Below are 12,731 nucleotides of genomic sequence, written 5' to 3' on the forward strand. Positions count from 1 at the left end.
AATGTGTGATTGAAAATTGTCTTGTAACAATTATAAAATAAATTAACGTGTGTCAAACAAGCATTTAACCCTTTTTTGGTGGGATTAAAATCTAACTTTTAGTAAATTTTAATAAAAATTAATAAAACATATGGTTAAAAAGTTATGAATTTTAGAATAAAATATATAATTAAAATTATTTGTTGATTTTAATTTAAATTAAAATTAAAATCTAAATTTTAATGTTCACCAAACGGCATCTTAGTTAAAAAAGAAAGTCATAGTGTGAAAATTCGATTCTTGAGACATAGAATTAGACTTTTTGTAGGCACAGTGTACATGCAGTTCTTATTCCTTGACCTGTTGGGACACATCTCGCGATTTACCTCACTCACAAAACTCTAGGACAGGACGATGAGGCCTTCAAAGTTGGGGTTCAACATTTTATTATTATTATTATTATTATTATTATTATTATTATTATTATTATTATTATTATTTTAAATAGAAGGTCACATAACGGCAATATTTCATCAACGGCACAGAACAATAAATGGTTTCTTCCTTCCTTCCAAGCGCAATCAATCAATTCAATCCTCGTGACCTCTCAAAGAAGTCCAACATTTCTCCCAATCCTCCGTATGATCTGCATTTCCCAATAATCAATTAAATTTATACTATTTTTTGGGGTGGATACAGAAGTTGTTGGGCGTGCTATCTGATGAACAGATGAATGTGGAAAAGGTGGAGCCATTGCCGGACGACTTCGATCCGACGGCCGTCGTTATAGACCCGGTGCCGGCAGTTGTAAACGACGACGCATCAGGAATCAATGGAGAAACGAAGAGAGAAATCGTCCTCGGGAGAAATATACACACAGAGTGCTGGGAGGTTAAGGAACCTGATGCTGATGATGAGGCCACTGGAGAACGGGAAGCGTTCATGGCTAGTGTCTTGGCTCGGTATCGGAGGACCTTAATTGAACGAACCAAAAATCATTTAGGTACGTAGAATTTCGCAATTTAGTTATTTGTTTTGTCAATTCATGGATATATTAATTCCTGTTTTGTCGAAATTTCTTTAGGAGGACCAAGAACTCCTTTTGTTTTACTCAATTTATTAATCAATCCTTTAATTTTTAGATTTCTGCACAAAACAGTTTTTCATTTATATTGTTAACTGAGATGGTCGGAAGTGTGAACTTAAGAAATGCACATGTGGAATTCTATCTCGAGTTTTTGCATTTACAAAGCGATGACACACAAGAAGATGAAGAGAATGGAAAAAATTTATACAACTCGTCATCTGGTCCCAAGAGTTTTACAGAGGATAACTTGCTCTTGCTTAGTCTAGCCTTTCTAGGTTAATGAAATGCTGTGTGACTGTGTCTTGGATCCCGGATTTCAGGAAGGAAAACCATTTATTGTTCTATATATAGAAAGGAAAGCAATTGACAGAGGATAGAGTTGAGGGATGAGGTTTAGTCTATGGATGTGTAATTTGCATGTTTCAGCCAAGAATTGGGTGTTGGTGTTATTATTTCTCCAAAGAATTCGATTTCACTTGGTGTGCTATCATTGGACAAGGATCTGTCTCATTAAATTTGAAAAGCTTCACTGCTTCTGTTTGTCTTTCATTTCCATGTTTTACTGGACATCTTTTGGAAATGTTAATTATATTCATTAAAACTTCTCAAAAGAGTTGTATTCTCAAACTTATCCAGAAATTTCAAGGTATTAACCTGAAACATGACTGATGCCATTTCAGCTGCACCTCTTAGCTGGGGTGAAACCACTGAGGGTATCCAATTGTTTACATGGATCCTTAGACATTTCCTATGAACATATTTAACTATATCAAATCTGATGGATGAGAACATCCCATTACCATTTCATGTTATTGCAGTTTTCTACATTGTAGTCACGTCCTAAACTAACCTATTTAATAGGTTATCCCTATAATCTCGATTTTGAGTATGGTGCATTAGCTCAGTTGCAACACTTTTCCATCAACAACCTTGGAGATCCATTTATTGAGAGCAATTATGGTGTACATTCCAGAGAGTTTGAAGTTGGCGTGTTAGATTGGTTTGCCCGACTGTGAGAATTAGAGAAGAATGAATACTGGGGTTACATTACAAATTGTGGTACAGAAGGCAACCTTCATGGTATACTAGTCGGGTTAGTATTATAAGCTCTAGTTGAGAAATGTTCTTACATTCTCATATCTGAATCTTTCTAAACTAAAGCCATTAGATGATTGGCTTGCAGGAGGGAAGTATATCCAGATGAAATCAAGTATGCCTCACGAGAATCGCATTATTCTGTTTTTAAAGCAGCAAGAATGTACAGGATGGAATGTGAAAAGGTTGATGCTCTGGTCTCTGGTGAGATTGATTGTGTGGATTTCAAAGCCAAACTACTGCTTCACAGGAAAAACCTGCAATCATCAATGTGAACATAGGTATTCTCTCCCCATCCCCATCCCTGCACCCATGCTCACACCCCACAAAAGAAAAAGAAGGCCCACGCAGGCATGTGTTTAATCTCCTGCTCTCCACTTGATATTATCAGGGGTACTTTTAAAATTGACCTAGTCAAATGTCCTTATTTCCACTTTGACTTTTAAAAACTTGAAAATTATCACATTAACCTCTTGAATGGTAAAAGACAGAAATGCCTTTAAATCTATTATGTAATTACAAAATATTGGATAATTTAAAAGACATTATTACCCTTTTAGTTAATAATTGAAAACCAAACACTTCCCCACTTAAAAAACTACAGAACAAGCTTTGAACACAGAAAGACTCTCATTTTTCATCTGCTTGAACCTCAAAATATCAAAAAACTTTAAACACCGAAACCAGAATTTTTTTTAGATCAATTACTTCAAATCGATAAGTATATTTTTACACATGCTTAATTTCAATTTCAGTAAGTTAGTGTATGTTTGAGTAGTTAAATAACACAATAGTTAGTATAATTTTTTTTTTAACAGATCTATAATTTTTTTCATTAGAACCATAGAAAAGCAAAAAGTCATACGCAAAATAAACAATCCGACGATTAACTGTGGGATGTTAACGAAGAATGTTAGACAGCAGACAGCCGACTGTCAAAAGACTATCTAACAGTTGACGACTGTTAGTCAGCTGTTTCTCACATTAACAGCCGACCAACTGTCGGCTTTAAACAATTGACCGTCGACTGTAAAACAGTCCACGGTCTGTGCTGTTTTACGAATTTTTTTATTATTAATTTCTGTTTTGGCAATTGTCTTATAATTTTAATTACAAGTTAATTAAATATCTGAATTTTTGTTGTTGTAATTGATTTAAATATTCTATATCATCATGCAGATATGATAATCTCGATCTGTTATTTCGTTGATTTCGAACTGAATGAAAATAATAGATAGGAATGAAGATGGACGAGTGATGTATGTGGTTGTATTGCAATTCTCATAGCAGAGAGTACATCATATGCGGAAGTATACTAGGATTTGTAAAATAAGCTGAATGTTGATTCTTTTCAGTACGATATGCAACTGAGATATTTATTCAATGGTTATGTGGATTCGTCCATTCCGATGCCACCTATATTTGTTACTAATGATGTTAAATTGAATTATCTATTAGAATTGAATGAAATGCATAGGACTCCAACTATTCTTGGCGTGACTTTAGTTAAGAAGGATGTTGTCGAAGGTGAACGCGAAAATTTAGATGGAGCGGATAATAATGAACGAGATTTTTTGGAGGCAGTGGAGATAGTTCCTGCATATGATGTGGTTATTCCCGAGACAGTTGCTACTGATCGTGAAGTCACTGTTACACACAAAATTCCGTCGACAGTTGAGGACAACAAAAATATAAATGATTTTACAAATGAAAATTTAATTACTTTATCTCGACAGAGGCCTGAGCGCAAGGCAGCTCAGGAGGTAGAACAAGTGGACCGTCCTCCAATTCTTCGCGTGTGGCTCCCGATGATGAGGATTTGTATGTCGAGCAACTATTTGAAATCAAGAAAGATTTGTAGAAAGCTATGCACCGGATGACATTAAAATATAACTTTGAGTTCAAGGTAAAAAAATCAACCAAGTCATTGTTGACAATTGTCTGCGTTTTTGACAATTGCAATTGGCGCTTGAGAGCGACTAAGATGGACACGAATGAGTGCTTTGTAGTTCGCAAATATGCACAAGAACATACTTGCGAAGTGGAAAATTGTCGAAATGATCACAGGCAAGCTCGAGCATGATTTATTGGTCGACAGATAATACACAAGTATCAAGACCCACGGACGATCTAGGACCTTCGGACATCATTAACGATGTCCGTCGAAAGTATGGAATGGTCATGAGCTACCAAAAAGCCTAGAAGGTCAAAGAATGTGCGCTGGAGGATTTAATGGGATCGGCTAAGGAGAGCTATGGTAAATTTACCAGGTATTGCCTTAATATGGGGACAACTAATCCTGACACGGCATTTTTTATTAAGACGGGGGGCGATAATTATTTTAAATATTTCTTCATGACTCTCGGACAATGTATTCGGGGTTTTCGAAATGCAATGCGACCCGTAATTTTAGTTAACGGTACAACTTTGAAAGTTAAATATCAAGACAAATTAATTATTGCTACATGTCAAGACGCCAACATCCAAATTTACCTTATTGTATTATTCATAGTCGACAGCAAGAATGATCTGTCCATGCGTTGGTTCTTTTCTAAACTGAGGGAACTGATCGGGGAAGTTGAAGACCTTGCCTTTGTAACCGATCGGGGACAATCTATAATAAACGGCATCACTAAAGTTTTTCCCGAGGCACATCATGAGTATTGCATGTACCATATATATACAAGGTAATTTAAAAACTAGGCATCGGGGCAAAAGCATCGTTTCATTGTTCAGGGGAGCAGCCGAAGCTTACAGTGCTGAAGAGCGTAATAAGTTCATGTTCGAGATAGGAAGTAAATCATTACCGGCATTGGAGTATCTGGCGAAGATGGGGATCGAACATTAGGCGCCGTCATACTTTCTAGGACGTCGATACAACATGATGACGTCGAATAACGCGGCATCTCTCAATGCATTGTTTAAGAAGGATTGAGAGTTACCAATTCTCAAAATGATTGAGAACATTCGTAACAAGCTGTAACAGTGGTTTCATGACCGACGTACGCATCACAGAGTTGCACTAGCGTGTTAGCCCCAGCTCAAGAGGATAAACTCTTTAAGGCGGCAGAGGTTGCGAGGAAGTTGAATGCGGAAGCACTAGATAACATGCACTTGTACGAGATTTCAGTTGGAGAGTTTTTCATGTGAACATACAGTTGCGGTGGCCATGTATCGAGGCTTTGTAGCGATAACGTTATGCTCCTTGTATTATACGACTGAGTCTTGGAGAACAGTATATGCTGAGACTATATTTCCTTTGTCGAATGAAATCGAGTGGGAAGTTCCAGAGCACATTCTCCTGTTTCATAATTTGTTGCCATCAGCAATTGAACCGCGTGGTCCTGGACGTTCAAATACATCTAGAATACCATCTACTTGAGAGTTTCCTCGACCGCGTAGGTGTGGCAAGTGCAGAGTCATAGGGCATATACGACAATTTTGTACCAGTCAAATTCCCCTAAATAACAATTAGACAAGTACGTTAAATGAATAATATTTTCGTTTACTTTACAATGTTCAATATTTGTTTTTCATAAATGTTCAGTGTTCAATATTTATTCTTAATAAATGATATTTATAATGATTCATATGAAAAAAATAGTTCCATACTCGGCACGTGTAAAATAATAAAAAATCAACTCACAAAAAAAATTAAATTTCCTATATGAATGTTATATACATTGAACACAAATTTACAATTATTTTATAATCACAAAAAATAATTAAATTTACAATTACTGGCCCTTACTCAATTCCTATGGAATTGCGAATGTTACATATATTTAATACAAATTTACGGGTCACCATTAAATTCGAACAAATCACAAGTTAGCTTCTTTCTCCAGTTCTGTATTCACGATTGGTTGATTCCATCAACGTACTTAATGGCAAATATGTCGCAGTCACCGCTACAATTGAACAAAAATGGATCAGATCAGTACTTTGTAGCTAAAAACTAAATTTGAAAGATGAAAACAACAAAGTTCAAACACTTACCTTATGGACTGTCGCATTGTCGTCGTGTTCCGAACAATCCGCAATCTGTCCTGTATAGCCATCCCCGCTTGTCTGAACATCATAGGAATAATTATAGCTACGGACTCCAAGTTTGCTCCCGCTGGCCTTGTGTCAAACATGAATGATCTGGATCGTACACATATATAGTCATGTTAGCAAAAACGATCTTCAGCGTAACATAGTGATTATTGATGCAAGCTGGAATGTACATATGTTTACAACCCTCCCATGATTTTCCCCCGACACTCGGCGACATTCTTATGACCCACTCAAGTATATATTCTGGCACCGTGTACACGTTATTCATAAGTTGGAGCGACTGATACTCTATGTTAACGACAAGCAGGAACTCGGTGTTTAATAGGACTCGACTATGGACGTCAAATGATTTTGGATGTCTTTGAGGTCGATCTCGTAGCAAGTCCATGGCCAGGTCGATGTGCTGTATCAAGAAACACCGAAAAAGTATGAGTTATTCATTTAATAAATACAAAGTGACATATACATAGAAAATACGAAATGAATAGTTCACTTACATTGTCGGCGAGCCAAGCTCCCGAAGTGGTGATATCGTGGAACCACTTGTAAGCGTCCGAGACCGTCCGGTTGCCTATCGTGCAGCTAACTCTGAAAAAATAAGGAAATGTTAAAATAAGCATAGACGAGTTAGCGTAGAGTGCTTTATTAAAATCATACAATACTTACCCGGGGATAATTCTTCTTCACTCCGTCTCGAACGCTTTCCACTTGGCGTTGTCCGCCTCCCTGAATAAGTTCGGGTGCGTACCATCGATGAACGTTCTCCTCTTGACCTCAGTCGTGAAGGGGGAAACAACATACTGTGACGGTACTCAACCTCTTGCCAACCACTTGCTCTGTTTCATCAACAGCATGTCTCTTACCCTCAATCACGATGGGCGTCCTCTCAACCTCCAGGGCCATCTCATCCACCCCTCCCATCGGGGCCACCTTTTCCGTCCTTTCCATCGGGGCTTCCCCCTCTGTCGCCACCTCATCTGCCCCTTCCATCGGGGCCACCCTCTTCGTCGTCCCCTCTCCATAGACAATCAAAATGATTCTAATGTCTCATCACGCCAAAAATATGGGAGACCCCCTCTCCATCACCATCTCTGCCACCCTCTCGATCATCATCTCCACCATCCCCTCTGTCCCCCCATCGCCTACCGGCTAAATCTCCTCTAAGTGCCGCTACTGTATCCTGAAGGTCGACAACGCAAGACCGTAGCATTCCAACATCATGGACCCTCCCTGTCAACTCTCGTCCCAAATCATCGACCCTCTCCGTCAACTCTCGTCGTAGAGCGTCGACCTCCTCCGCTATAAATCCAGTCAGACGGGTATACAAATCATCACTGTGTATCGGAGATACACGGTAGACGTGTCTAGACGAAGGAGAAGCAGATACCCTCGACGGTGGCGATGCCCTCGACGGAGGTGATGCTAATGGCAACGACGATGCTTTCGATGGAGGTGATGCCAATGGTGGCAGCGATACCCTCGGCGGAGGTGATCGTAGATTAGCTCGACCGTCCTCCTACATAAATAACATTAAAAATTATTCAATAAAATTATACGTTGATGATATTCAATAAATTATATTTAATTCACATACCCAATCTCGGTCCAGGCTCGGATCAGACATCTCCTCGTCTTGGGTGTGCGGAACACCTAAATCCCGAACAAGACCCTGAGCCTCCTCTTCCATCAACGGCATCAACTCAGGTATGACTTCAAGCTGATATATTAACATTTCAACTAATTAACGATCATGTAAACAGATTTTAAATTACGTATAATATAAATCACAAATGCATAATACTTACCTGAGGATCGTCGAGGAGGGCCGATAATTGTTTCCCAACGGGCATCCGTCCTTTCGCGACGATCTCTAATGATGCATCCAAGGGCATCGTGTTTCTCCTCGATTCGCAAAGCGGGCCCCCAGTACAGGGATTGTCTCATACACCCGAATCTGCAATACATACACTTATTATGCATAGATGTAATATATTAAAACTTTAACTTTAATTATATTAAACATTTATCTGCACCGCTAAGGACAATCCATATGTATTGTATTTACGCATTGACCCCCTGGGCCTCGAGTGTGATCTGGTGAAGACATGTACGGTGTATTCGTAGTATCTCCGACCCTATGGATAGTTGTTGAATGCATCGAAGTTGTCAACAACTTTCAAATGAAAAATATCGATGGCAGTCTTCTTGTGATGACACCTCATCACACTCTCGAGGATGTGGACCAGCCCAAACTTCAATCTATCTAGCATTTGGTCTCACCCCTGATCGCGACCATCAACTCGGGTAGATGCACCGACCGTAACAGTCGGCCCGCTTAACAGTCAATGAGCTGACTAAACAGTCAACCCAAATAATGGGCCAACTGTTAATTAGTCAAATTTAAAAAATTGTTATTGGGCCGACTGTTCCTACTGTTAACAGACAGTCGGGTACCCGGCTGTTAACAGCTAAGCGTCGACTGTTAACATCCCCAAAATGCGGCATTTGTCGGAAAATCTCCATTTCCGGCGAGAAAAGCTTGCAAATCTCAAAATCCACCTATTATTCTCTAATTTAGACCTATATTCATACTTCTACACCTACATAACCATTCACACACAATATGAAAATCTAAACATTAATCTTGTAATGCCCCGACCCCTAGTGGACCGGAACGCTACTTACTTTACTTAGCTTAACCGATGGTTTAGTTACAAGTGTATACGTTTTAGTGGAAACTTACATCTTCGGATAATAATTTAAATAACAATACTTCAAATACTTTAAACAAAAGCACTGAATCATTTTTCAAAATAATAAAATGTAATTTATTTGAAGAAAACATAACTTGTCCTCGCATTTTGCGTTATTCAAAACTTTAAAGAAATAACATTGGAAAACATTTCATAAAAATAAATCCAAATCACTTATTCACCGGATTTCCATGGGCTCGTTGCATCACTCTCCATCTTCTCCTCCATCCATGCCCGAGGTAAAATTCCTTCAATCTGTAGAGATGGGATTAAACCCGTCAGTTGAAAAACTCAATAGGTGTCATAGGTGCATTCGTGATCAAGCTATACATTTCAAAACATTAACTTTATAACTTTTCATACATGCCGTACCCGGAGGCACCATTTGACATGAAGGGGTATGTCGTGCCTTTTCTAGGGCACCATTTGACATACGAACATTTCTTCAACATAGAGGGGTATGCCGTATCGGAGTACCATTTGACATACAACCATTAACATAGAGGGATATGCCGTACTGGAGTACCATTTGACATACAAACATTGACATGAATCGAAACTTATAACTTAACACGATTAAACACATTGCACCTCTACCTATCTTGACTGATGCTTTTGAAATTTTGAAAACTTGGATTGAAAACTTCGATGAAACTTGGACGTTGAAAGAAATGCACTCCTTGGATGTTTGAAAATTATTGAGAATTGATACTTGAAGACATTTCTTAAACTTCTAGGAAAAATAGTTTTCCTCCCTCTCTTTTTCTCTCTTGGAAACTCTTTCTTTAGTATGTAAAAACTCTTGCTTTTGGTGTGAGAAAAAATGAGTGAAATGAAGTCTCTATTTATAGGTAAATATCCCATAACTTAAAGCAAATGAAGGGTCAAATTTCATTTAAGAGAGAAAACATGGGTGCCATTTAAGTTTGAGGTTAAATGCTTTAATTTAGTGGGGTTTTTATTGCCATAAACGTGAGTGGCCCTTTGAGAAAATAATTGATGAAAATAAATATTTAAATTCTAGAGAAAAACGAGAATTTTCATTTCAGGCAGTTTCGATCGACCGGTTGTAGTCCGATTTACACTGCACAGCCTTCAGTGTTTCTATCATAACTTCTTCTCCCGATATCCGATTGAGGTAATTCAAAGTGCGTTGGAAAGCTAACTCGAAGAGTTACAATTTTATTAGATATAATTTTCCAAATCGAATGTTTCCTATGTCGAAAATGGGTCTCAAATGAGACTAAAAATCTGAAGTATACTTTTGTCATCTAATATTCATGTTTTAGTACCACTAAGGTGTCTAGAATTATTTGGGGTTCTACAAATCTAGTTAATTAACAACTCGAAGCTTTCCTGAGCAAGAAGGTCGCCGGAGATGAACTGAAATTGTCTATCGACTGGAAACCGACCATAACTTTTCCTTGGTTTTGGCCAACTGTGAGCAAATGAGAAAGTGACCGTCTTAGGGTATTTTGGGATTTTGACCTTTAAAATCAATTTTCGTTTTTTTTCTCTAAAATCTGGTCAAAGGCTACTTTGAAAATACACATGGGTTATTGGGTCATTTTCAATGATTTCCTCATATTAATGTGACCTTATCAATCACCTTTTTGTAGGAACAACTGTAAAAGGTGCTGTGGATGATCTTGATCTGGTGATCCAAACCCTTGAAGAAACTGGATTTTCACATGACAGATTTTATATCCATTGTGATGGGGCTCTATTTGGTCTCATGATGCCTTTTGTTAAACGTGTAAGTAGTTATTTGCTTTCTGAATTAAATGAATATTTTTTTAATGTAAAAGTTAGCTGAGATATCCCATGAGAATTACATCGTTGGTTCATGATAGAGAGGAGCCAGCCATTGGTAAATAAACTTGCAGAACACTGGCTAATCATTTCATCTTCTGATGCAACTTGACCTTGTTCCCTTTGTTCAACCTGTTTTAGTGAGGTTGAATGAGTTGGATCTTCTTTGTTAAATCTTCGATAAAACTGTGAATCATGACTTCTACTTGGGTTTAACATAGAGGCCATAATTGAAAGCATGATTTTCATGAAAAATAGTGGCAGCTAAAATGTCCTGATCTGTGGATCAGTTGTATGATGAACTGAGGTAAATAAAGGGGAGTGCCTGTTCATAACTCATGCAAGAATGTTCATAATTTTCAAGTAATATAAGTTTCACCAAGTCAAACTTTTTTTAAGAGCACTATTTTTAATTGATAATTTCTTTATTTTTATTGAACCATACATAAGTTACCATCTAAGAAGGCTGCTACGTTCAGAATGCTGGAAAAAAAGGTTTATGAATAGATATTCTGCAGATGAATACATATATATCCTTTCAGTACACGAATACATTGAACATTTGAAATTATATTTTTTAAACATAAAGAGATGGATTTTGATTATCCTTCCCGCTGATTAATTGTCTTGTCAGGCACCAAAAGTTACCTTTAAGAAGCCTATTGGAAGTGTGAGCGTCTTGGGCCACAAGTTTGTGGGATGCCCAATGCCATGTGGAGTCCAGATAACAAGATTGGAGCACATTAATGCACTCTCGAGGAATGTCGAATACCTTGCTTCTCGGGATGCAACTATCATGGGAAGCAGGAACATGCATGCACCAATCTTTCTCTGGTATACCTTGAACAAAAAAGGATACAGAGGGTTCCAGAAAGAAGTCCAGAAATGCCTTCGTAATGCTCACTATTTGAAAGATCGTCTTAGGGATGCCGGTATTGGGGCAATGTTAAACGAACTCAGCAGTTCCGTTGTTCTTGAACGTCCTCCGGATGAAGAGTTCATTCGTAAGTGGCAGCTCGCATGCCAAGGAAATATTGCCCATGTGGTGGTTATGCCCAATATTACAGTCGAAAAGCTCAAAAAATTCCTGAACGAACTAATTGCTCTACGTGCAACATGGAATGGGGGTGATAGGAAGCGTCAGTCTCCTTGTGTTGCATCATTTATAGGCAAAGAGAATTGTCTTTGCTCTCTTCACAAATGAATAAGGCTCGTGTTTTAGAGAAGATGCTGTTAGTTGTTTGGTTAATTTCATCTTACTATGAACTATTTTTGGGTTAAATCTATGAATGTTCACCAGCTTTCAGCTGATTACTACTTGCTTGAACTAAAAAAAGGTATTTATTACTTATTCATCTATTATATTTTCTTCCATCCACCATTCTTTAAGAATCCATTTACATCCCTTGACGGAAAATCCTACACGGGACTTACATGATCTTTGTTCACAGAAGATAGCAGAGACAAAAATATAAAAAGACTCAAATTCACCCACCACCAATACTTTAACATATGAAAACTTGTTATGATTGTTGACAAATGCTTGGAAATATTTGGCGACTTTTCCACCGAGGTAAGGAAAAAATAAATAAATAAATCTACCTATATTTATTTCCATTGAGAGTTTTTGGTACGTTTTGAATCAATATTCCAACAAATATTTTGCTTGGGTTGATCCACCTTTCCGTCCATGTCCATGCTATAAGAAAATAATCATTGGTTGCTGTGCAAAGCAAGTAATAACAACAATGAGGATCAGTTGAAAATGCAAGGAATAGTGAAGTATCGTTAGATTCCTTTGGGTTCGTACTATTGTCCATTCTAATAAGCTGTTTTTCAAATTGGTGGTGTCGGGATCAGGTAACGATAGTGCAATATGCTGTAGCTAGTTTATGTTGAGAAAATTGGTAGGTTCGACTCGTGCTAGATGCACTTGGAAGGTTTAG

The 12,731-nt window shown here is 37.9% G+C and overlaps 1 pseudogene; it reads left to right on the plus strand.

The window, feature by feature from the left end:
• Nucleotides 1–656: 656 nt before the first annotated feature.
• Nucleotides 657–12,216, plus strand: LOC111378643 (annotated as a pseudogene).
• The last annotated feature ends 515 nt before the right edge of the window (nt 12,217–12,731 follow it).

This window comes from Olea europaea, unplaced genomic scaffold, assembly GCF_002742605.1.
Source record: "Olea europaea var. sylvestris unplaced genomic scaffold, O_europaea_v1 scaffold1844, whole genome shotgun sequence".
NCBI classification, from domain to species: Eukaryota; Viridiplantae; Streptophyta; class Magnoliopsida; order Lamiales; family Oleaceae; genus Olea; species Olea europaea.